The sequence below is a fragment of the Lithobates pipiens genome, unplaced genomic scaffold (assembly GCF_037356315.1).
Source record: "Lithobates pipiens isolate NorthernLeopardFrog02 unplaced genomic scaffold, aLitPip1_a1.2 Scaffold_23, whole genome shotgun sequence".
NCBI classification, from domain to species: Eukaryota; Metazoa; Chordata; class Amphibia; order Anura; family Ranidae; genus Lithobates; species Lithobates pipiens.
Window position 1 is genome coordinate 177719102 of NW_027507785.1, and position 25585 is coordinate 177744686.

A 25585-nucleotide genomic window follows, 5' to 3' on the forward strand; every position below is an offset into this window, starting at 1 on the left:
CACTAATCCCTTTACAGCTGTGTAAAATTCTAAATTGAAAATATATATATTTTTTGTTATATATATATATTTACATTCCTTTACTATATATATTTTCATATATCATTTTTTATTTTATTAAATTTTTTCTATTTTTATTTCTGTTTTTGTGCTATATGATAATAATAGCCCATGTGTATATTCTTATTTAGATGGGGCATTCCCATCTTTTAGATAACTGGGTTGTTATTTACCCACCCTAGCTTTTTTTAAATAGCTTTGATAGATGGATCATCACAATATCCCAGTAAGAAAGACTATATTCTTACTGTTCATTTTTTTTTTTCCTATTTTTTTTTTTTCCTATTTTTTTTTTCCTATTTTTTTTTTCAGGGGCTTTTTAGGTGCTTTTCTAGACTTAATAATCCTAACTACTGCTTTTAGTTCTATCTTTGTGTATTTATAAATCTCATCCTCTTTTTAGTTTATTCTATGTTTACACCAATTTTTAATTAGGTTTTAACCTTTTTGCCAGTTTCTAGCATGGCGGACTTGGCTTTTGCCAGGCCTCCATGCAGAATGCTTGAATGTTTCCAGTCCTGACTCACATCAAGGCTTGATTTTGTTTAGCTCTATATATAACGCAATGCATCAGTGCGTAGCCCGTGGCCCAGACAACATCATTATATGACGGAATGCGTGTGGGGAGGTGCTGACGTCTTTGCTTGGTTTCTGTTTAAGCGGATGGGCGTTCGCATAGCCGGCCGGCTACTCTGCTGTTTTTAACATTCATTGCTGTAAGTTTAACTTTAATTTTCTATTAAATGATACCTATCGGAATTATGCTGTGGTGAGTTCCTTTTTCATTCTGGGTAACATTTGACCACTCCTTATGGGACCTGCCTGATCATGTATCCTGGCTGTCTGCTGGATATATGCTTTACAACATACCGACCATTTGGAGGTACCATTTGCAAATCACCCCCGGATAAAGGCCCTGGCTGAGTAATTGGCCACAAGCTCATCTAGCCTGACTTGTGGTAAGCATGCATTTTGTGTGGTGTCAGCACACTGTTTGCAGTGGAGGAATTTGTCACTGCTTTTTCAACTATTCATGCACACCCATGTTCATGGACGTTGTTTTCACAATACCTTAATTGTGGATGTGTAATTTATCATCACAAATGCTATGCAATTTTGGACTTTATCTATGCAAATGTTGATTTATTTATTTATTGATTAAATTTTTTGTCATGCCCCTTGGCATAACCATACGTCATTAACTGGGTTCATACTCAGTGGTTCATGTTCATATTTGTATTTTGTATATGTTTTAACACTGCTACAATTTTTTCTTATTACACAAAGATAACCTGAGTAAATCCAAGATGCAGTTTTTTAATTATTTCACTGGCCCTATGTGAAAAAGTAATTGCCCCCTCCCATGCTGAATCATGAATGAACTGTGATTAACCACAATTTTTGGGAAATCTGAGTTAAATTTCAATTGCCACACCCAGGCCTGATTACCGCCAGACCTGTCAAATCAAGAAATCGCATAGATAGAAGCTGTTTGACAAAGTGAAGCACGCTAACAGATCACAAAAAGCCACACATCATGACACAATCTAAAAAAAAACAAGAACATATTAGAAACAAAGTAATGTACATGTATCAGTCTAGGAGGGGTTTCAATGCCATTTCTAAGGCTTTGGAACTCTAGTGAACCATGGGGAGAGCCATTATCCACAAATGAAGATAACTTGGAACAGTGGTGAACCTTCCCAGGAGTGGCCGGCCTACAAAAATCACTCCAAGAGCATGACGATGACTCATCTAGGAGGTCATAAAGGAACCCAGAACAACATCGAAAGAACTGCAGACCTCACTTGCCTCAGGTAGGATCAGTGTTCATGATTCAACAATCAGAAAGAGACCCGGCAAAAATGACATCCATTTGAGAGTTCCAAGGCCAAAAAGAACACAAAGGCTCATCTCGCATTTACCAAAAAAACATCTTGATTATCCCCAAGACTTTTATGCAAATATTCTGTGGACTAATGAGACAAAAATTAAATTTTTGGGAATTTGGAAGGTGTGCGTCCAATTAAATCTGGCATAAAACGAATACGGCACATCATACCAACAGTCAGACATGCTGGTGGTAGCGTGATGGTCTGGGGCTGCTTTGCAGTTTCAGGACCTGGACGACTTACAATAATTGATGGAACCATGAATTATGAGCTTTACCAGAAAATCCTAAAGGAGAATGTCCAGTCAGTTTGTGACCTCAAGCTCAAAGGAACTTGGGTTATGCAACAGGACAATGATCCAAAACACAACAGCAAGTCCACCTCCAAATGGTTCAAACAAAACAAAATTTAGGTTTTGGAGTGGCCTAGTCAAGGCCCGGACTTAAATCCAATTGAGATGCTGTATCATGACCTTACATAGGCCATTCATGCTGGAAAACCCTCCAATGTGGCTGAATTAAAACAATTCTGCAAAGAGTGGGCCAAAATTGCTCCACAGCAATGTGAAAGACTCATTGCCAGTTATCGCAAATGCTTGATTGCAGTTGTTGCCGCCAAGGGTGTCACAACCTGTTATTAGGTTTAGGGGGCAATTACTTTTTCACATAAATCCCGGCAGGTTTGGACAGCTTTTTTTGCCCTAATAGGGAAACCATCATTTAAAAACTGAATTTTGTATTTACTCGGGTTATCTTTGTGCAATAATAAAACTGTATGAACTTCATAGGTATATGAGGGCTGCCAGCATTGCTGCAGAGGTTGAAGAGGTGGGGGGTCAAGTCTGTCAGTGCTCAGACCATACGCTGCACAGTGCATCAAATTGGTCTGCATGGCTGTCATCCCAGAAGGAAGCCTCTTCTAAAGATGATGCACAAGAAAGGTGAAGACAAGCAGACTAAGGACATGGATTACTGGAACCATGTCCTGTGGCCTGATAAGACCAAGATAAACGTATTTGGTTCAGATGGTGTAAAGTATGTGTGACAGCAACCAGGTGAGGAATACAAAGAAAAGTGTGTCTTGTCTACAGTCATGCATGGTGGTAGGAGTGTCATGGTCTGGGGCTGCATTAGTGCTGCCGTCACTGGGGAGCTATAGTTCATTGAGGGAACCATAAATGCCAACATGTACTGTGATATACTGAAGCAGAGCATGATCCCCCCATTTAGAGACTGGGCTGCAGGGCCTTATTCCAACATGATGACGACCCCAAACACACCTCCAAGACAACCACTGCCTTGTTAAAGAAGCTGAGGGCAAAGGTGATGGACTGGCCAAGCATGTCTCCAGACCTAAACCCTATTGAGCATCTGTGGGGCATCCTCAAATGGAAGGTGGAAGAGCACAAGGACTCTAACATCCACCAGCTCCGTGATGTCGTCATGGAGGAGTGGAAGAGGACTCCAGTGGCAACTTGTGAAGCTGTGTTGAACTCCATGACCAAGAGGGTTAATGCAGTGCTGAAAAATAATGGTGGCCACACAAAATATGGACATTTAGGTCCAAATTGGACATTTTCACTTAGGGGTGTACTCACTTTTGATGCCAGCGGTTTAGGCATTAATGGCTGTGTGTTGAGTTACTTTTTGTATCTCCCCAGTGCCGGAAGCACTCATGCAGCCCCAGACCATGACACTCCCAACACCATGCTTGACTCTAGGCAAGACACACTTGTATTTGTGCCCCTCACCTGGTTACGGCCACACACGCTTGACACCATCTGAACTAAATAAGTTCATCTTGGTCTCAGTAGACCACAGGACATGGTTCCAGTAATCCATGTCCTTAATCTGCTTGTCTTCAGTAAACTGTTTGCAGGCTCTTGTGCATCATCTTTAGAAGAGGCTTCCTTATGGGATGACAGTCATGCAGACCAATTTGATACAGTGTGCGGTGTATGGTCTGAGCACTGACAGGCTGACCACCCCCCCCCCCCCCCCCCCCCACTCATTCAACATCAGCAGCAATGCTGGCAGCACTCATACATCTATTTCCCAAAGACAACCTCTGTATATGATGCTAAGCACGTGGACTCAACTTCTTTGGTTGATCATGAGGAGGCCTGTTCTGAGTGGAACCTATCCTGTTAGACATCTGTATTGTCTTGGCCACCATGCTACAGCTCAGTTTCAGGGTCTTAGCAATCTTCATATAGCCTAGGCCATCTTTATGTAGAGCAACAATTCTTTTTTCAGCTTCTCAGAGAGTTCTTTGCCATGAGGTGCCATGTTGAACATTCCAGTGACCAGTATGAAAGTGTGAGAGCGATAACACCAAATTTAAAACACCTGCTCCCCATTCACACCTGGGACCCTGTAACACTAACAAGTCACATGACCCTGCGGAGGGAAAATGGCTAATTGGGCCCAATTTGGACATTTTTACTTAGTGGTGTACTCACTTTTGTTGCCAGTGGTTTAGACATCAATGGCTATGTTTTGAGTTATTTTGAAGGGACAGCACATTTACACTGTTATACAAGCTATACACTCACTACTTTACATTGTAGAAAAGTGTCCTTTCTTCAGTGTTGTCATATGAAAAGATACAATAAAATATTTACAAAAAATGTGAGGTATGTACTCACTTTTGAGAGATATTGTGTATATATACATTTTTTTCTATTGTTAAAAAAGTGTCAACTCAGAGGCCTTATTCACACTTGCATGATGTATGTTTACAGGACATTCCTAAACCTATATAAATGCATGTAATGATTTTTCAATGGTGTTATTCAAACTCCCTGTTTACTTGTGTTTAGGTGCAGTTAGTTTAGTTGCATTTAGGCTGGATTCACACCTATGCAGTTTTAGTGCTTTTTGCATTTTGCAGATTTGCACCACAGAACGTGTTCCATAGGAAACCATGGTAAATGGACTGTAGTGCAAATCTGCAAAATGCAGAAATCACTAAAACTGCATAGGTGTGAATCCAGCCTGAGTGAAAATAGAATTTTTGTGTGTCTATGATCTAATTAGAAACCCTAAAAGCATTTAAACCATTTTTTTTTAATGCAGGAACACTCAAGGGCTCTTTCTCCCATCTGTCAAAAACACAGTGTTTTTAGGTATTCGTAAAAAAAAAGATTGTTTTCTTTACAGCTCTGAATGAAGACCATTGCTTTCAATGAGCATGATTGGAGATACAGATGTATAAATATTAGTAAACCACATTTAGATCAGAATTTTTTTTTAAAAGTTCTAGTATCTGGTCAGTATTTTATATATCTCCCCTAAATAGTAGATTCAATTATTGGACGATTTGGCATTCTGGGAGCTAGAAGAATTTTTATGCATGTACAGTATACATGCATTTATGTGTGCACTATGCAGACCATACTCACGTTTTTTTTTTGTGGAGGAACTTTCTGCTGAAAAGATCCGGCATTCAGTACTGTATGCAAGGACCCTTAACCACTTAATAACCGCCCTATAGCCGAATGACGGCTTCAGGGCGGTTTCTTAACTGTGGGAGGCCGTCATATGACGTCCTCCCAGAATTCCGCTCTTGCGCGCCCCCTGGGGCGCGCACTCGAGAGCATCCGTGACCGCCGGGTCCTGTGGACCCGGCGCATCACGGATCACGGTAAACGGCCGCTCGTCGTGGCCGTTTACCACGTGATCGCTCCGTCAAATGACGGAGTGATCACTTGTAAACAAACCGGCGTCATGTTATGACGCCGGTTCCTCCCTTCCCCTCTCTGTACCGATCGGAACAGCGGAGGGGGAAGAGATCAGTGTCAGCAGCGATGTGGGCTGCATCTGCAGTGCCCACATCGCTGCTCACCGAAAATTAACCCCTCAATTCCCTGCAAATACTCTGCAATACCCTGCCATTACTCTGCATTACTCTGCAATACCCTGCATTACTCTGCATTACTCTGCAATACCCTGCAATACCCTGCAATACTCTGCAATACTCTGCATTACTCTGCATTACCCTGCATTACTCTGCAATACCCTGCAATACCCTGCAATACTCTGCAATACCCTGCAATACTCTGCAATACCCTGCAATACCCTGCAATACTCTGCAATACCCTGCAACGCTCTGCAACACCCGCCAATACCCTGCAACACTCTGCAATGCTCTGCAACACTCTGCAATGCTCTGCAACACCCACCAATACCCTGCAACACTCTGCAATGCTCTGCAACACCCGCCAATACCGTGCAACACTCTGCAATGCTCTGCAACACCCGCCAATACCGTGCAACACTCTGCAATGCTCTGCAACACCCTCCAATATCCTGCAATGCTCTGCAACCCAATACTCTGCAACGCCATACTCTGAGATACCCAGCCATACTCTGATATACCCAGCCATAGTCGGTGATACCCTGCAATACCCAGCCATAGACACCCCCCCCCCCCCTCCCGCCGCCCTCCGGTGCTTCTACCGACTCGCCAATACTATCAAATCCAGAATCTTTTTTTTTTTTTTTTTTTTTCAGGCTTCCCAGCTTAGAGGTGAGATGCGGGGTCTTATTGACCCCACATCTCACTGTAAAGAGGACCTGTCATGCCATATTCCTATTACAAGGGATGTTTACATTCCTTGTAATAGGAATAAAAGTGATCAAAAAATTTATTTTTGGGGAAAAAAATGTCAAACTAAAATAAATAAAGTAAAATGAACAATAACATTTTTTATTTTTTTTTAAAGCGCCCCTGTCCCCATGTGCTCGCATGCAGAAGCGAACGCATACGTAAGTCCTGCCCACATATGAAAACGGTGTTCAAACCACACATGTGAGGTATCGCTGCGTACGTTGGAGCGAGAGCAATAATTCTAGCCCTAGACCTCCTCTGTAACTCAAAACATATAACCAGTAAAAAAAAAATGTAATCGTCGCCTATGGGGATTTTTAAGTAGCGACGTTTGGCGCCATTCCACGAGCCTGTGCAATTTTGAAGAGTGACATGTTAGGTATCGATTTACTCGGTGTAACTTCATCTTTCACATTATGCAAAAATTGGGCTAACTTTACTGTGTTTTTTTTTTTATTTTTAAGCACAAAACTGTTTTTTTTCCAAAAAAAAGCATTCGAAAAATTGCTGCGCAAATACCGTGCGAGATAAACCATTGTATTCTCCAGGGTGTTTGCTAAAAAAACATATATAATGTTTTGGGATTCGATGTAATTTTCTAGCAAATAAATGATGATTTTTACATGTAGGAGAGAAATGTCAGAATTGTCCTGGGTGCTCCAGAACGCCTGATGGCGCTCCCTGCATGTTGGGCCTCTGTATGTGGCCGCACTGTGTAAAAGTCTCACACATGTGGTATCGCCGTACACGGGAGTAATAGCAGAATGTGTTTTGGGGTGTAATTTGTGGTATGCATATGCTGTGTGAGAAATAAACTGATAATATGACAATTTTGTGGAAAAAAAAAAAAAAAGTAAAAAAAATCTTGATTTTGCAAAGAATTGTGGGAAAAAATGACAACTTCAAAAAACTCATCATGCCTCTTACTAAATACCTTGGAATGTCTTCTTTCCAAAAAGGGGTCATTTGGGGGGTATTTGTACTTTTCTGGCATGTTAGGGTCTCAAGAATTGAAATAGGCCGTCAGTACTTCAGGTGTGATCAATTTTCAGATATTGGCACCATAGCTTGTGGACTCTATAACTTTCACAAAGACCAAATAATATCCACCAATTTGTACTTATTTTTACCAAAGATATGTAGTGGTATAAATTTTGGCCAAAATTTATGAAGAAAAAATTACTAATCTGCTAAATTTTATAACAGAAATGAAGAAAAATTCATTTTTTTACAGAATTTTCTGTATTTTTTCTTTTATAGCACAAAAAATAAAAAACCCAGCGGTGATTAAATACCACCAAAAGAAAGCTCCATTTGTGTGAAAAAAAGGACAAAAATTTCATATAGGTCCAGTGTTGCATGACTGAGTAATTGTCATTCAAAATGTGAGAGCACCGAAAGCTGAAAATTGGTCTGGTTATTAAGGGTGTTTAAGTGCCCAGTGGTCAAGTGGTTAAACAGGAATTCCAGGTATGCTATTTTATTCATACAGTAGTTACATGGAACTATGTATATACTATACATGTAGGATCCGTGTTGAAAATGGAAATCACTGTAGTAGATACTGCTAATTAGACATATGCAGACTGAAATATTTAGTTTTCGGAATTTCGTTTTAGCCCGAAAAATAAATTTATTTAGTTACTCCTGAAATTCGTTTTTATTTATTTCGTTTTTCGTTAAAAAATTGCATTAGTCCGAAAATCCAAATGAATTAAGGTCAAATCTGTCATTGAAGGCTTATGGTGTCTGTCAAATATTTAAAGAAGATTTGACGGAGCAGCAAAACTCACTGTATGATGCTGCAATCATACATTCCCGGTCGAATATTTCGACTACAAGCTATAGTAGGATTCTAATGTACGTCTTCTATGGGTTTTTTTTAAGGCTATTTGCATTGCACACAGGTCATGTTAGCATTAGCATTAAGAAAAAAAAAAAATTAAGAAAAATAAATTATACGTGGGGGTCCCCCGAAATTCCATACCAGGCCTTTTAGTCTCGTATGGATATTAAGGGGAACCCGTGCCAAAAAAAATGGTGTGGGGGTCCCCCTCAAAATCCATACCAGGCCCTTCAGGTCTGGCATGGATTTTAAGGGGAACCCCGTGACAAAAAAATGGCGTGGGGGTCCCCCTCAAAATCCATACCAGACCCTTATCCGAGCATGCAAGCTGGCAGGCCGCAGGAAAATAGGGAGGAGAGAGCGCTCCCCCTCCTGAACCGTACCAGGCCACATGCCCTCAAGATTGGGAGGATGCTTTGGGGTCCCCCCCAAAGCACCTTGTCCCCATGTTGATGAGGACAAGGGCCTCATCCCCACAACCCTGGCCGGTGGTTGTGGGGGTCTGCGGGCGGGGGCCTTATTGGAATCTGGAAGCCCCCTTTAACAAGGGGACCCCCAGATTCCGGCCTCCCCCCGTGTGAAATGGTAAGAATATTTCACCAAAAAAGTGACAAAAGTGTTAAAAATGACAGGAGACGGTCTTTGACAAGTCCTTTATTAAAGTCTTCTTTCATCTTCTTTCTTCTGGTCTTATTTCTTCTTCTTCTTAATATGTGAAAAAGGTGTCTCCTCCACTGCTGCTTTATCACCAATTCTCGTTTCTCTAAAAAACACAAATTTTCAAAATCCAGTTGTCATTGGTACAGAAAGTGAGGTAAAATCTTCTGAATAGGGGCAAAGACAGCAAAACAAATGTTACAGGGGTGATGATAACCCTTCCCTATGTTTTCCAAAAAGCTTCAAAATAGATTTTTTCGCTGGAGCTACACTTACAAAATGTACCTGTTCCAAATTACAAACAGATTCAACTTAAGAACAAACCTACAGTTCCTGTCTTTCTTGGGACCGCCTATATACTGCTGTTCAGAGTATATAGGGCTTAGGGGCCCACGCCTTTTCTTTTTTTTATTTTGGTGTGGGGTTCCTCTTAATATCCATACAAGACCCAAAGGACCTGGTAATGCGCTGGGGGGTCACCCATGCCATTTTTCTCAATAATTTTCATCCATATTGCCGGGACCCGACATTACATTACAGCCGCAAGCAGTTTTAAATGACTTTTATTCCTTTAGAAATGTAATTTTGTGCAAGTACTGTTCTAAACACAGGAAACACGTAGACATAGACACCTATGGACACCCCCCAGGTACGATATTTAAAGAAATATTTCACTTTTATTTTTTCACTCCATGCATCATTAAAATCACTGCTCCCGAAAAAACGGCTGTTTTTAAAACTTTTTTTTGCATTGATACATGTCCCCTGGGGCAGGACCCGGGTCCCCAAACCCTTTTTAGGACAATAACTTGCATATTAGCCTTTAAAATTCGCACTTTTGATTTCTCACATTCGAGTCCCATAGACTTTTTAACAGTGTTCAAGAATTCGCGCAAACTTACGGTCTGTTCGCATGTTCTGGATGCGAACCGAACCGGGGGGTGTTGGGCTCATCCCTAGTGTTCAGTAAGCAGCAAGGCAGCCACTCGGCAGGGGACCAAATAACTATTGCAGATTACTAGAGTAGCAATGTCTTCTGCAGCAATTTCCAGCTTCTAGAGCGATTCCACGTTTGGTATATATACAGTATCTCACAAAAGTGAATACACCCCTCACATTTTTGTAAATATTTTAATATATCTTTTCATGTGAAAACAATGAAGAAATTGCACTTTGCTACAATGTAAAGTCGTGAGTTTACAGCTTGTATAACAGTGTAAATTTGCTGTTCCCTCAAAATAACTCAACACACAACCATTAATGTCTAAATCGCTGGCAACAAAAGTTAGTACACCCCTAAGTGAAAATTTCCAAATTGGGCCCAATTAGCCATTGACGCCCTCCCTGGTTATTGTGACTCGTTAGTGTTACAAGGTCTTAGGTGTGAATGGTGAGCAGTTGGCAGATGTGTTTAATTTGGTGTTATCGCTCACTTTCTCATACCTGTCACTGGTAGTTCAACATGGCACCTCATGGCAAAGAACTCTCAGGATTTGAAAAAAATAATTGTTGCTCTACATAAACATGGCCTAGGCTGTATGAAGATTGCCAAGACCCTGAAACTGAGCTGAAGCATGTTGGCCAAGACCATATAACGGTTTAACAGGATAGGTTCGACTCAAAACAGTACTCGCCATAGTCAACCAAAGAAGTTAAGTGCACATGCTCAGCGTCATATCCAGAGGTTGTCTTTGGGAAATAGATGTATGACTGCTGCCAGCATTGCTGCAGAGGTTGAAGGGATGGGGGGTCATCCTGTAAGACCATATGCCGCACACTGCATCAAATTGATCTGCATAGCTGTCTTCCCAGAACAAAGCCTCTTCTAAAGATGATGCACAAGAAAGCCTGCAAACAGTTTGCTGAAGACAAGCAGGCTAAGGACATGGATTACTGGAACCATATCCTGTGGTCTGATAAGAACAAGATAAACTTATTTGGTTCATATGATGTCAAGCGTGTGTGCCAGCAACCAGGTGATGGGAGTGTCATGGTCTGGAGCTGCATGAATGCTGCCGGCACTGGGATGCTACAGTTCATTGAGGGAACCATGAATCCCAACATGTACTGTGACATACTGAAACAGAGCATGATCCCCTCCCTTCAGAGACTGGACCACAGGGCAGTATTAAAATGATAGTGTTTTATTCCTGCGCTACCACTGGTGATCTATCAAATGCCCTGATGAAGTCACGTGATGTGATGTCACGCGTAGGGACAGGAAGGAAGCTGACTGTGGATGCACTTTCTGCTGATTACTAGAAAAAGGCTTTTTTCTATCTATTAATGTGTGAGTACCCTGTGTATGAAAATTTTTAATAAATGCTATTTGTGAAATACTACACTATGGTATTTCTTCTCTATTAATCTATTGGGTCCTATGGAGCAATAAGAATACAATTTAAAGGAGACGGTGACCGAATTTACCAGGAGAGAAGACATATAAAGAAATCTATATACCTCTATGCGAATCCCTCCTTGCTATAGGTAAGGGGCCACTGCCCACTAAAGTGTGATCACAGCGGCATTAGGCACTGGGAGATCCACACCTCAGTTGAATTTGCACAAGTTTGCACAAAGCACTTGCACTTAAAGGAGACTGTTGTTTATTTATGGACTTGAATATTTATATCTTTTTATTTTTTTACTTTTGATGGATTTCAATATATATATTTAATCTATAGAGGCCGGATTCATTCTGATATAACGTATGTTACAGCCGGCTCTGTAGTGCGTTTACTACTATATATATTTTTTGTTTAATTCTAAAGTTTATTTCCATGTGATCAGGAGAGGGTACCCTCTTTTTGGTCTAGGTATACTCTTTCTTATTTTCTTGTATATCATTTGTTTATTATTAGGGTGGTTCACTTATATCACCTCTGGAGAGTGTTTACTTATTTGCACATTTATAAGACACACTTGGCACTTTATGATCAATTCACTGTTTTTTGGCTTTGCACTCAATTGAAGCAGTTGTGTTTCCGTGGAGGTTTTCAATTGACTCTGTAGTGTGTTTACTTTTTTTTTTTTTTTTTTTTTTTTTTGCATTTTCTCTGCACTTTATCAAAATAGTAATTTTTTAAGAGACTGTTTTTAGTTACTTACCTTTGTTAACTTGATTTTCATTTATTTGGATTCTATCACCTCTGTGGTGTGTTTATTTTATTTTATTTAATGTAGCACTTTTTGATATTATTCAGTAGACATTTATATATATATTTTTATATTACACTATTGATTTATGTAACTAGGCATTATACTTATCACCCTCGGTGGGTTATTTAATATAGGGGCAGCGCAATACCAACATATTCTAAGTTTCACAGGGCAGTATTCCAACATGATAACGACCCAAAACAGACCTCCAAGATGACCACTGCCATGCTAAAGAAGCTGAGGGTAAAGGTGGTGGACTATTGAGCATCTGTGGGGCATCCTCAAACGGAAGGTGGAGAAGCGCAAGGTCTCTAACATCTACCAGCCCTGTGATGTAGTCATGGAGGAGTGGAAGAGGACTCCAGTGGCAACCTGTGAAGCTCTGGTGAACTCCATGCCCAAGAGGGTTAAGGCAGTGCTGGAACATAATGGCGGCCGCATAAAATATTGACACTTTGGAACAAATTTAGACATTTTCACTTAGGGGTGTACTCACTTTTGTTGCCAGCAGTTTAGACATTAATGGCTGCGTGTTGAGATATTTTGAGGGGACAGCAAATTTACACTGTTATTCTGTTCTGTACACTCAGTGTCATTTCTGCAATGTTATCACATGAAAAGTTATAATAAAATATTTAAAATGTGAGGGGTGTACTTTTGTGAGATACTGTATATATATATATATATATATATATATATATATATATATATATATATATATATATATATATATATATATATTATACACCACAATAACAGTTCTGCGGTTAGTAGTATGCTACCCTTTTTTCTGCAGACCAGCTCATTGGAGCCCAATTGTTATAGTGGAGCACTCAAGGCATGTCCCTTTAAAAACGGTTGCAGGCACCGCCACTGGTCCTGTCAAGACTAGGATCTGTATCCACAACCTCTGTTGCATCTGGAAGTAGCTCTTCTTGCTAAGCACCCTGAGTTGCTGGACAGCATCCTGTCTGATTCCTTGGATAATCTTGCTTTGTGCCTTCTTTCTGGTGAGCCTTGAACTTCTTACTATTCCTATGAACTTCCCGTTTAGGCCATGCCTTTAAAGTTCCTGTTCCCCGGACAATCCACCCATGTGTGGGCTCCGGCAGAGTCCGGCGGACTTAGAAAGAAGTTTTGACTCAAAATTGTCCGCTGGATTCGGCAGTCCAGTGGACAATCCGGCCATCTGTGTGCTAGTCCGCCGGACTTTTGAAGTGAACGGACTTGCCCGCACATGGAGCAAAGTCAGTTCATTTTGAACGTGGCTCCAGGTAGACGGGACTAGCGTAGGAAGTCAATGTCACGGCCTCCATCGGCGGGATTGACATGCCGGTAGCCCCGTCACCTGGTATGGATTTAAGAGGGAAGCCCTACACCGAAAAAACGGAGTGGGGGTCTCCCCCAAGGTCCATATCAGACCCTTATCCGAGCACGCAGCCCGGCCGGTCAGGAAAGGAGGTGGGGACGAGCGAGCGCCCCCTCCTGAGCCATACCAGGTCGCGTGCCCTCAACAAAGCACCTTGTCCCCACGTTGATGAGGACAAGGGCCTCTTCCCGACAGCCCTGGCCGTTGGTTGTCAGGGTCTGCGGGCGGGGGGCTTATCGGAATCCAGGAGCCCCCTTTAATAAGGGGGCCCCAGATACTGCCCCCCCACTCTATGTGAATGAGTAAGGGGTACGATGTACCTCTACCCATTTACCTGGTGAAAAAAGTGTAAATAAAACACAACACAAGGTTTTAAAATAATTTATTGCACAGCACCAGTGGTCTTCCGTCTTGGGGAGTCTTCTCGCCAGACTCCTCCACTATCTTCTGCTAGCTCTTTTACTAGTGGAGGAGCCTGGCTTTCTTCTTCTTCGCCGCCGTCCGGGAGTTTTCTTCCGACTTCGGGGGTCTTGTCCCCCTCTTTGGTACTTCTTACTGGGCCTCCGCTTTCTTCCTATAGCTCTTTTACTAGTGGTGGCCCGGTCTTCTGTTGCTGCTGCCTCTTCTTCCGACTTCGGGAGTCTTTTCCCCCCTCTTCGATTCTTCTTGCCGGGCCTCCGCTTTCTTCTTCCAGCTCTTTTACTAGCGGTGGCCCGGTCTTCTGTCGCTGCCTTCTCTTCTTCTTCTTCCTTGAGATGTTGACTTGACGCTGTCTCTGGCCGCAATGACAGGGACGTGTTGTGCAGCTACTTATATAGGGACAAGGGGCGGGGTCACCGGGTGGTATTTGATCACCTCTGTGGTAAAAAAAATAAAGAGCACAGATTTATGTCATTTTTATTATTTCTTTTTTTTTTTACTAGTAATGGCGGTGATCAGTGATTTTTATCGGGACTGCTACATTGCGGCAGGCAGATCGGACACCAAACTGACATTTTTGACACTTTTTTGGGACCAGTAACATTATTACAGTGATCGGTGCTAAAAATATGCACGGACATTGTACTAATGACACTGGCAGGGAAGGGGTTAACATCAGGAGCGATCAAGGGGTTAACTGTTTTCCCTGGGTGTGTTTACTAACTGTATGGGGGATGGGTTGCTTGGGATAACACAGAGATCCATCTTCCTGCAAGACAAGATCTCACTGTAATCCCCTGTCAGAACTGAGATCTGCCTTGTTTACTTTGGCAGATCCCCGTTCTTTCTCTGCGGGGAACGATCACAGGTGGCCGCTGGACCCACTGATCGGCTCCCCCGCTGGCCAATCGGCACGAGCGCGCACCCACAGAAGCTAGTGCTTTTTACATTCTTGATAGAGTAAGGGAGGGTTATAACCCCTATTAGGTGTTTTTTACCATCTGTGTCTTATTGGGAATATTTCACTCCACTTCCTGTCTCATAGCCAAAACAAGTGAGAGAGAAGGAGGATTAGTGTCCATGTTAGAAGAATTCAACCCCAAATTTGTGATTTTCATTATATCACAAACCACCTCCTCCCTCTTATCCCCCATTATGAATAAAGAGAAAAAAAAAAAAAAAAAAAAAAAAAAAAAAATTTTTTCCCTTTTTTCCGTAAGTAAATAAACTTGCCGTATTTCATTAAATCAAAAAAAAAAACAAAAAAAAACAAAAAAAAATACAAAAAAAAAAACAAAAAAAAAAAAAAAAGAAAAAAAAAACCCCTCCTTCCTTTTCCCCCTATTTGTGAAAAAAAAAATAAAAAAAAAAAAATAAAATAAAAAATAAATTTTTTTTGTCATATTCCATTATATCAAAAACTTCCCATACCCTTTAACCCCTAGTTATAAAAAAAAAAAAAAAAAAAAAAATTTTAACCATAAATCTCCAACTGGCCCCCCATCAATAAATAAATTCCCCCTCCCCCCATCCACCTCCATAATTCCCTATAAGCTTTTTACTGTTTTACTATTTTTCTATAAGGTTTTGGCCATTCTGGTAAGTCTACTGGTGAAAGACCAAGATCCTTTACAAATTCCGGTAAGTCTTCTAGGTTCCTGTAAACTACTGACGAATCTTCATAATAAACTTGCAGTTGAAATGGGAATTTCCATCTGTATTGCAAGTTCCTTTTTCTAAGTTGCTCCACCAGTGGTTTTAATGCTCTTCTTTTGTCCAGAGTATATTTGGTTAGATCCTGAAAAAATGTCGGTTGTTTTCCGTCATATTCTATATTCTCCTTATGTCTTATTGCAGTCATTATTTTATCTTTTATTCGTGCATAGTGCAGTTTACAGATAACGTCTCTAGTTTCACCAGCTTTTGCCCTCCTCACTCCAGCTATTCTGTATGCCCGATCGATCAGCAGATCGTCTATGGACAAGTCCATGTCCAACCTTTGGAAGATCCCCTGTAAAACTGATATCAAGTCCCTTGAGTTCACATTTTCATCCAAACCTCTAATTCTTATATTATTTCTTCGACTATTATTTTCCTGTTCATCTAAAGCATTTCTAGCTTGTATTAGATCTTTTCCCTGTTCATGTAATTTCTCTTTTAGTCGGGACATTTCTTGCTCCATTTTTGTCATTCTTATATCCAGTTTGCCTATTATCTCCTGTGTTCTTTGGGTAGATGTTTTAATTTCTTGTATTTCAGCTTTATAGGTGTCCTCCAATCTATGTATATATTGGTCCATGTCTGTCCTAGTAGGGAGGGAACGAATATATGTCCTTATATCCCAATTTTCATTATCACCTTCCCTTTGTTCTGTTAATGATCCCATTATCTCTATTGGTGAGCTGTTCCTAGGGTGATTCGTTGTATCCTCTCCTAGTGCCCCCAGAGACGCTGATGTTTCTGTTTCCGTCATTTCCAATAGTTCCTGTGATGTTTGTAGCGTGTGCCTTATATGTGATGTTTGCTGAGGCGATTGAGACTGACCCTTTATCTCTGTCTGTGGGTGCATTTGCTGAAAAAACTCCTTAATATCAGTAGTTTGATTGGCTTGGGCCCCTGTGGTGCCTTTACTTCTTTCTGCTTTTTTGTCCTTTTTATCTTTTTGATTTTGGGGTGTTTTACTACCCCTCTTTGGTGCCATAGTTTACCCTTTAACTTTCCTGTGATACTTTCGGCCCTTTTCTATTAGACCGGAAATATCTCTTTAAAAGATTGCAAGGCTTATCAGCAGTAGTCCTTATTATTATGTTTTCCTATGGGGGTTTTCAGCCTTTTTTCTATTACACTGTAATTGGCCCTTTAAGAGATTGTAGATTTATCAGCAATGATTTTTAATGGTTAATCCGTATTTATTATATTTTCAATACTATTACTGAGATGTATTCCACATTTATACAGACAGTCCATAACATTCCGACCCAGTTTAAATAAACCCTCTGTTTTTATGGGGTTTAACCATTTGGGTTTTTACATTAGTTAATCAGTCAAATTCCCCTTGTTAACCCAACAAGCTGACCAGCCAACTTTTAATTTTATTGCACACTTCCCTTTTTTTTCTTCTCTTAGCTCTATTCCAGGATTCTTTCTCCTTTCTTTATGACATATGTGCAGTCTTTTAACCTTTAACATCAAAAACTTCTTTTTTTTTTACATTCAGCTTGCTGTCCTTATCTTGTCTTTCATTCTCCCGTGCTGTTTCCTCCCCTTTACCTTTGGGATCCTCTGGCTTCCCGTCTCAGCCCTAGAGTCCCCCGAGGTTTTCAGAGCGTTGGTTCCTATCATGGGCTTCCCCGCCGCTCCCCCCGAGATTTTACCTGGTCTCCGCCGGGAACCTCCGGGACCGCCGCCGCGTGGATGATCAAACGGCTTTCAGTATCGGCCGCCAGCTTCCGCCCGCGCACCGACCCCCTTCGCCGGATCTCCTCCACTTCCTCGATTCGGCTGTGTCTCGTTCCTCGGCGCTTCACGCGGACTCGGGTTTCAGTTATTTCACCCTCACTGGGGTTTCAATGGCAGGTTGGGAGGGAACACAGGCAACCACCGCAGGTTCGCAGCACAAGCAGGTAAGGCAACGTAAAGTTTAAAGCTTAAAGTTTTCCAGGCATAGACTAGCCTTTCACTGTTAATCCATCCAGCCTTATAGTTCAGGCCAAAACGAGTTAGAGTAGTAAGGTCGGCATTAGAGCAGCATTAGAGCAGCATCAGCGGCAATAGCATTAGGTCCACTCTACGGAGCAGCAGCCATCTCCACCAGCAGCTCCGCCCCTTCCTGATTTGTGATATAATGAAATTTATTTATTTATTTATTTATTTATTTTTTCTCTTCTCACAATTAGGGGTAAAAGGGAGGTTTTTGGTAATAAATGAAATATGACAAATTTATTTATGTAGGGGAATACACAGATAAAAATAGAAATGGAATTGATTAATAGAAAAATTATAAAATTTATTTATTTATTTATTTTTTTTTTTTTTTTTTTTTTTCACAACAAGGGGTAAGGGGAAGAGGAGGTTTTTGATATAATGGAATATGGTAAAAAATAATTTAAAATTTATTAAATTAATTAATTTTTTTTTTTTTTTTTTTTTTTTCTTTTCTTTTTTTTTTTTTTTTTTCCCTTTCTTCACAATTAAGGGGCAAAAGGGAGATGGAGGTTTTTTGTAATAAATGAAATATGACAAATTTATTTATTTATATAAGGGAATACACAGATAAAAATTGAAATGGAATTGATTAATAGAAAAATTATAAAGTTTTTTTTTTTTTTTTTTTTTTTTTTTTCTTCTTTTTTCACAATAAGGGGTAAGGGGAAGAGGAGGTTTTTGATATAAGGGAATATGGTAAAAATTATTTAAAATTTATTTAATTAATTAATTAATTTATTTAATTTTTATTTTTATTTTTAATTTTTTTTTTTTTTTCCTTTTCTTCACAATTAAGGGGTAAAAGGGAGATGGAGGTTTTTTTTGTAATAAATGAAATATGACAAATTTATTTATTTATATAGGGGAATACATAGATAAAAATTTAAATGGAATTGATTAATAGAAAAATTATAATTTTTTTTTTTTTTTTATATATATATGGAATATTTTTTTTTTTTTTTTTTTTTTTCCTCCCCCTTCCCCCATCCTTGTGCCATTTATTCTCAGATTAAGCCTTGGCCTCCCTCCTTCGTCTAAAACTTTTTTGCGAGGATCAAGGGTAAGAGGGAGGAAGCTTAAGGACATAAACTAAGGGATAAGTGGAATGGCAATAGAAGCCAGAAGCATTGAGTTAGATATGAATAAACAGGTGGCTTAGGAGACAGGGGTACTGACGGGCGGCTAATCTGCATCAGCGGTCCTGATATTTCCCCTTCTAATAGGGATCTTACTTGTTAAGTAAGTTAGACTTTTTTAAGTCGGTAGTTATAGGGTAGTGAATGAGAAGGAGTGAGTGGGGGGGGAGTGAGTGGAGAAGGGACAAGGGGGGGGGGGGGGTAAGGAGAAAATTAGGGATAAGGGGGGGTTAGGACTAAGTGTAGGGGAATAAAAGAATAGCCCCCTTATAATTTTTTTTTTTTTTTTTTTTTTTTTTCTCTCTCTTTCCTCTCTCTATTTTTCCAAAGTAGCTGGGACCCCCATAGGGAACAGTATATCTCAATAAATTAAAATGGAGGGGTTGAAAATGTGTTCTTTCAATGCAAGAGGCCTCAACTCTCCCTCAAAAAGAAACCAAATTTTAGACTTTTTCCATAAACAAAAGGTAAAAATAATCCTATTACAAGAAACGCATTTTCGTTCCGACCACATTCCGAAATTAATTAATAAAAATTATATTAATTGGATTCATGACACATTTACATATTCCAAATCAAGAGGGGTATCAATAGCTTTTCATAAAGATCTGTTACATCAAATAGTTCAGGAACATAAGGGAAAAGATGGTAGGTCAATAGTTGTAAAGGTAAAAATACTTGAGAGGATGGTTACAATTATTAATCTTTATCTACCAAACTATGAACAGGTTAAGACAGGGATAAAAATCCTAAGGAACGCACTGGATAGTGCAGAAGGAATAATAATAATAGGAGGTGATTTGAATTTTATAATGGATATGAAAAGGGACACTACCAATATCAAATCTCAAAGGGAAAATAAACATCTAAAAGAATTTAAAGAATTATTAGATAAACATCAAATGGTTGATATATGGAGGGTACAACATCAAAAAGAAAAGAACTACACATATTACTCAAATGTTCATGACTCTTATCATAGGTTAGATTACTTTTTCCTGAACCAAAAGGGGCTATTGTTGAAACCAACAACAAATATAGGAGGGTTTTTATGGTCAGATCACGCACCCATATATTTAGAGTTAGCAATAACGGAATTTGTAAAAACAAGAGGAAGGTGGAGTTTGAATGACAACCTGCTTAAAGATAAAAAATGTTTTGAGGATATCCAGCGAGAGATAAGGGAATTTCAGTTAAATCACGATAAAGATGATACCTCACCCCCCATACAGTGGGAAGCTTTAAAATGCGTATTAAGAGGACTGTTCATCAAGCACGGAAGTAGAGTAAAAAGGGAAAAAGAGCAAAGGAAAACTCAATTGCTGTTGGAAATTGGGAGACTGGAAGATAAGCACAAACAGAAAATGAAGCCAGAGGATTATATACTCTTAAAAGATAAAAGAATTGAGCTACAGGCCGTGCTTGATGAGGAGTCTCTCCGGATAAGGGATAGGAATAAAACACATTGGTATCAATATGGAAATAAACCGGGGAAACTACTAGCAAAAACATTGAGAGACCAACAACCTACAACATCTATAGTAAAGATCTTAAAAACAAACGGGGAAATAACACACGATCCAGCTGAAATTATAAAAACATTTCAAAACTATTATGATAAACTATATAATATAGAAATACAGCAGGAAAATAAAAAGGAGGAAAGGGGGGAAGAGATTCGAAAATATGTTAACGAGACAGCCTTGCCCAGATTCTCTAGAGAAGCAATTGAGGAAATGGAAGAAAAAATCTCAAGGGAAGAGATACAACAGGCAATAGCCGAAATGGCCCTGGGAAAGAGCCCAGGACCAGACGGCTATACAGCAAGGTTTTATAAAGTATTTCAAAATCTAATTATACCCTTACTTGAAAAAACATATAACTCAATAACTAAAACGCAAACCTTTGCACCACAGAGTACAGAAGCTCACATTATACTTATTCCGAAACCAGAAAAAGATCGTACATTAAGTAAAAACTTTCGCCCCATTTCATTAACAAATATCGATATTAGACTTTATTCAAAAATTATATCTAATAGATTAACCCCAAGAATGCCGGAACATATAAAGCTAGATCAAACAGGGTTTATAAAAGGGCGAGAAACCAGGGATAATATAATAAAGACATGTACGCTTATGGAATATGCTCAGAGAGCCGCCATCCCAGCCTGTTTATTAACTATAGATGCTGAGAAGGCTTTTGATAGGGTGGGATGGCGGTTCTTAGAAGAGGCATTATTACAGATAGGACTGGGCCCTAGGATGTTAGGCAGAATTATGGCACTATATGCCAACTCAAGAGCCAAAATAAGAATAAACGGGATGCTTTCAGAGTTTATAAAGGTATCAAATGGGACCCGTCAAGGATGCCCCCTATCTCCTTTATTATATATAATAGTAATGGAACATCTAATTAATGCAATAAGGGAAAATAAAGATATACAAGGGATTAAAATTAGAGATAAGGAGTATAAATTGGCAGTATACGCTGATGATTTATTACTTTATATAACAAATCCTATTATAACAATCCCTAATATAATAAAAGAACTTGATAAATTTGGGGAATTAAGTAACTTTAAGGTAAATTACGAAAAATCTGAAATGATGAATATTACTCTAGAAGATAAAATGCAATCACTTTTACAAAAAGATTTTCCGTTTAAATGGCAGAAAGAGATGATTAAATATTTGGGCATCATGATTCCGAAGGATCTGAAGCAGATACAAGAACTCAATCATAATGTGATTATACGTAAAGTAATAAAACAATTGCAAAAATATGAAAGAATAACACAATCATGGTTAGGGAGAATAAATATAGTAAAAATGGAATTATTACCAAAGGTCTTATATGTATTCCAAACGCTACCCATTGCTTTATCTAAGAGGATAATGATGGATTTAAGGAAGGCTATAAATAGTTTTATATGGACAAAAAAAACCTCCCGAATAAAAAGAGAAACATTAACTAGAACAAAAGAAAATGGAGGTTTGGCTTTACCTGATTTTTTAAAATATATGCAAGCGGCATCATTGATTAGAATTATAAATTGGCAACACGACAGTAAAAATAAACAATGGGTAATGCTGGAAGAGGATATTGCAGGTATACAGTTAAAATTCCTGCCATGGATAAGACCTGAACTAAGGGAGAAAAAAAAGGAACTACCAATTTTTGTGAGAGCTACTTTAAAAATATGGGATGCGGTGCTCAAAAAAGGAAAGCTATCCTCCAGGACTGGACCCTTGTCCCCATTGATATCTAACCCAGAATTTAAGCCAGCAATGGAAAGTGTTAGCTATTTGAAATGGAATAAGATGGAGAATATAAGACTGATCCAGATCCTGGTGGATGGTAATATGCCTAGTTTAAGCGATCTTGGATTAGAAATAAAAAAACACTGGTTGCAATATCACCAACTAGAAACATTTATTGAAACCAATATAAATTTAATAAATAGACCATTAACTAAATTTGAGCAGATAATATTAAAGGAGCAGAACCATAAAAATAAACTATCTAAAATATACGAATCACTGTTACCCACAGGAGATATTAGAGACTTAATAGGAATAAAAAAGTGGGAAGAAGAGTTAGGAGAGATAATTGTAGAAGAAGAATGGAAAAAAATATTAGGAATAATACACAAAACCACAACGGCATTAAAACATCAAGAACGAAACTATAAAGTAACAATGAGATGGTATTGGAGTCCAGTGGCACTAAAAATAATTAATAAAGGTAACACAGATAAATGCTGGAGATGTGGGATAGAAAAAGGGACAATGGAGCATATTTGGTATAGTTGTAAGAAAGTAAAAAATTTCTGGTTAAGGATTTTTGAGATATATCAAAAAGTGACTGGAAAAAGACTGACTCCAGACGTGAAGATAGCATTATTTTCTCTTACGTCAGATACAGTACACAATATGAAACAGGGGATAATACAACATATGACAACAGCAGCTAGAACAATAATAGCACGTAAATGGAAAGAAACTATGAGTCCAACAATAGGAGAATGGATATGTGAAATGAACGAAATATGCTTTATGGAAAAACAAATAAGAGTAGAAGGATATATAAATAATCAACTACCAATTGTATGGAAACAATGGGAAGAGTTTAGGTCCTCTAGTGGAATGAGGGAATACTTATAATGTGGGGTGGGGGAGGGGGAGGGGAGAGAGAGGATAGGAGGGGGGAAATGGGATATTAGAGGGAGGGGGGATAGATAGGGAGGGGGGGAAGGAGGGAAAGATGTTAAGAAGAGAGGGGGGGGGGGTTTCCCTTTTTTTTTTTTTTTTTTTTTATTATTATTTTTGAGTGTATGGGGATATGTTAGTAAATGTATTATATATTGAGAGAGTTTTTTATGTATGATGTAGTAAATGTACCAGAATGTATTATGGATAATTTTGAAAAAGAATAATAAAGAGAAAATTTGAAACAAATTTGTGATTTTCTTTCACTGTTTTGATTATAACTGTAAACAGTACAAAGAGAGAGGGTGAATCTCCCTAACGGGGACACAGACAACAATAAAACCTGACAAGTGTTCTAATCCCTTTCAACTCTATACAAAACTAAAAAACCAAAAAAAAATGCCTTTAATTACACTTTAGGCATTGATGCTACTCTGCTCACAGGGAATTTGGTCAGTGGCCTCTCACCGCCTCCTATATTAGCAAGATGGGTTCCCTCTGTATACTCGGTGAAACACCGCCGGTCTGTGTCTGCAACGTTATTCTCCCTTGATCAGGCATTGGGCTCCACCAACATCTGTGGCTCTCTCCAATGTCTTCAGATGTCTGTGACTGTGCCTCTCTCTCTCTCTCTGTTGCATCGATGAGCATTCTGACAGCAGCCAATTGTGCACACAGGCCTTTCAGAAACAGCGTCCACACTTCAGGCCAGGAAAATATCAAGAAACCACCTCTCCTCTTTGCCCCAGTGCATTGTGGGATTTAAAGTCTTCTTTTTAAAGCTCACAAAGCTAGCTCAGTCTGCCAGAACTATATCTCCCCTAATCCTTGCAGTGCATATCCTTTATGCATCTTTATTTGGTAGAGGACAGGTTTCACCCTGGCAGCACAAGTCCGCATTAAGAGTAGTCTTCTCCTTAACAACTTGCCAACCAGCCGCCATCATTATACTGCGGCAGGTTGGCTCCATTACATGAATCGCCATAGCTGTTTGTCGGTTTGTGTAATACCCTGTTTCCCCCAAAATAAGACCTAGAGTGATTGTCGGTGATGGCTGCAATATAAGCCCTACCCCCTAAGTGATCTTCTATTCATATTTTCTGGAAGCCTGAACACATTTTTCAGTGTTCCCTAGCAGCAGCATGGCTCATGTGCTCTCACAGCCATTTTCCCTGTGTGTCCTGTCTGTGTACTGGACGCTGGGTGCCCATTTTATTGAAGCCTGAGCACTTTTCTAGAACGTTTTAGCGCTCATTCTGGCAGCTGCCACCGACACAGCTTTTGTTTCCTCTGCACCTGGGAGCACTCAGGGACTACAGGCACTACTTGTAAACAGCGCAGAACTCCTAGGGTGGTGAGTCCGGCGGGAAAGAGCCCCTCAGTCAGCGGCAGCAAGGAGGGTGGGACTGTCACTGTCTTAAGTCCCCTTTGGGTGGCAGACAAGGTAGGGTCAGCATGGCTTCAGAAACTGGTGTTTCTTCCCCCAAAATCCAGGCAATTGCAACCGGGTCACCTGTGTACTGCGCAGTGACCATGGACACCCTGACGGCGGTCCTCAATTCGTTCGTTGCCAAGATGGAGGCGATGCGTGGGAAGAAAGGTGCATTAAAAAGGGCCCCTGCCCCTCCATCCTTTGAGGAGAGCTCTGATGCAGACTTGGGTCCTGCTGAGGCTGGTGACCCCTGCTCTGTCTTGTCAGACGCCGCTGACCAGGACCGTTCGAACAGTGAGGATGAGTCCCTGTCTGGGTCCGGGCACGACAAAGCGCTTGTTGGAGCACTTTTCACAGCTGTGCATGATACCCTGAAGATTCAGGAGCCAGCGGATCCCTCTGCTGATGTACCGGTCCCTTTTGGGTCCCGCAAGCCAGCACGTTCACCTAAGGTGACTTATTTTGACAAGTTAATTTACAAGGAATGGGGTCGCCCGCAACTGACCTTTTCGGTCCCCAAATACATGGCAGTGCGTTACCCTTTTGAGGAGAGCCTTCTTAAAAAATGGTCGGCTCCTCCGGTCGTGGACCCCCCAGTATCTAGGTTAAATAAAGTAACCACGATCCCGGTTGAGGGGACTCCTGCATTCAAGGATCCCACGGACAGGAAGGCTGAGGCAGTGGCTCATTCCTTGTTTACGGTTGTGGGGTCAGCCGTGTGACCAGTACTGGCATCCGCACTTGTGTCGCAGAGACTGACTGAGTGGGCAAAACTTTTGCACCGCAAATTGGGATAGCAACAGGCTTCTCCTGTCTGCGTGGAACTAGCAGACCAACTAGTGCAAGGCCTTAAGCATGTCTGTGATGCGGCCCTGGATACTCTCCCTCTGTTATCCAGGGCTTCAGTGTCAGCTGTGGTGCTGAGGCACCTAATTTGGCTAAAATGCTGGTCTGCTGACCAGGCATTCAAAAAAGCCCTGACGGATCTTCCCTTCCTTGGTGACCGGCTCTTTGGAGCCTCATTAGATGACATTATTAAAAATTCCACCGGCGGTAAGATTACCTTACTCCCACAGGCCAGGAAGGC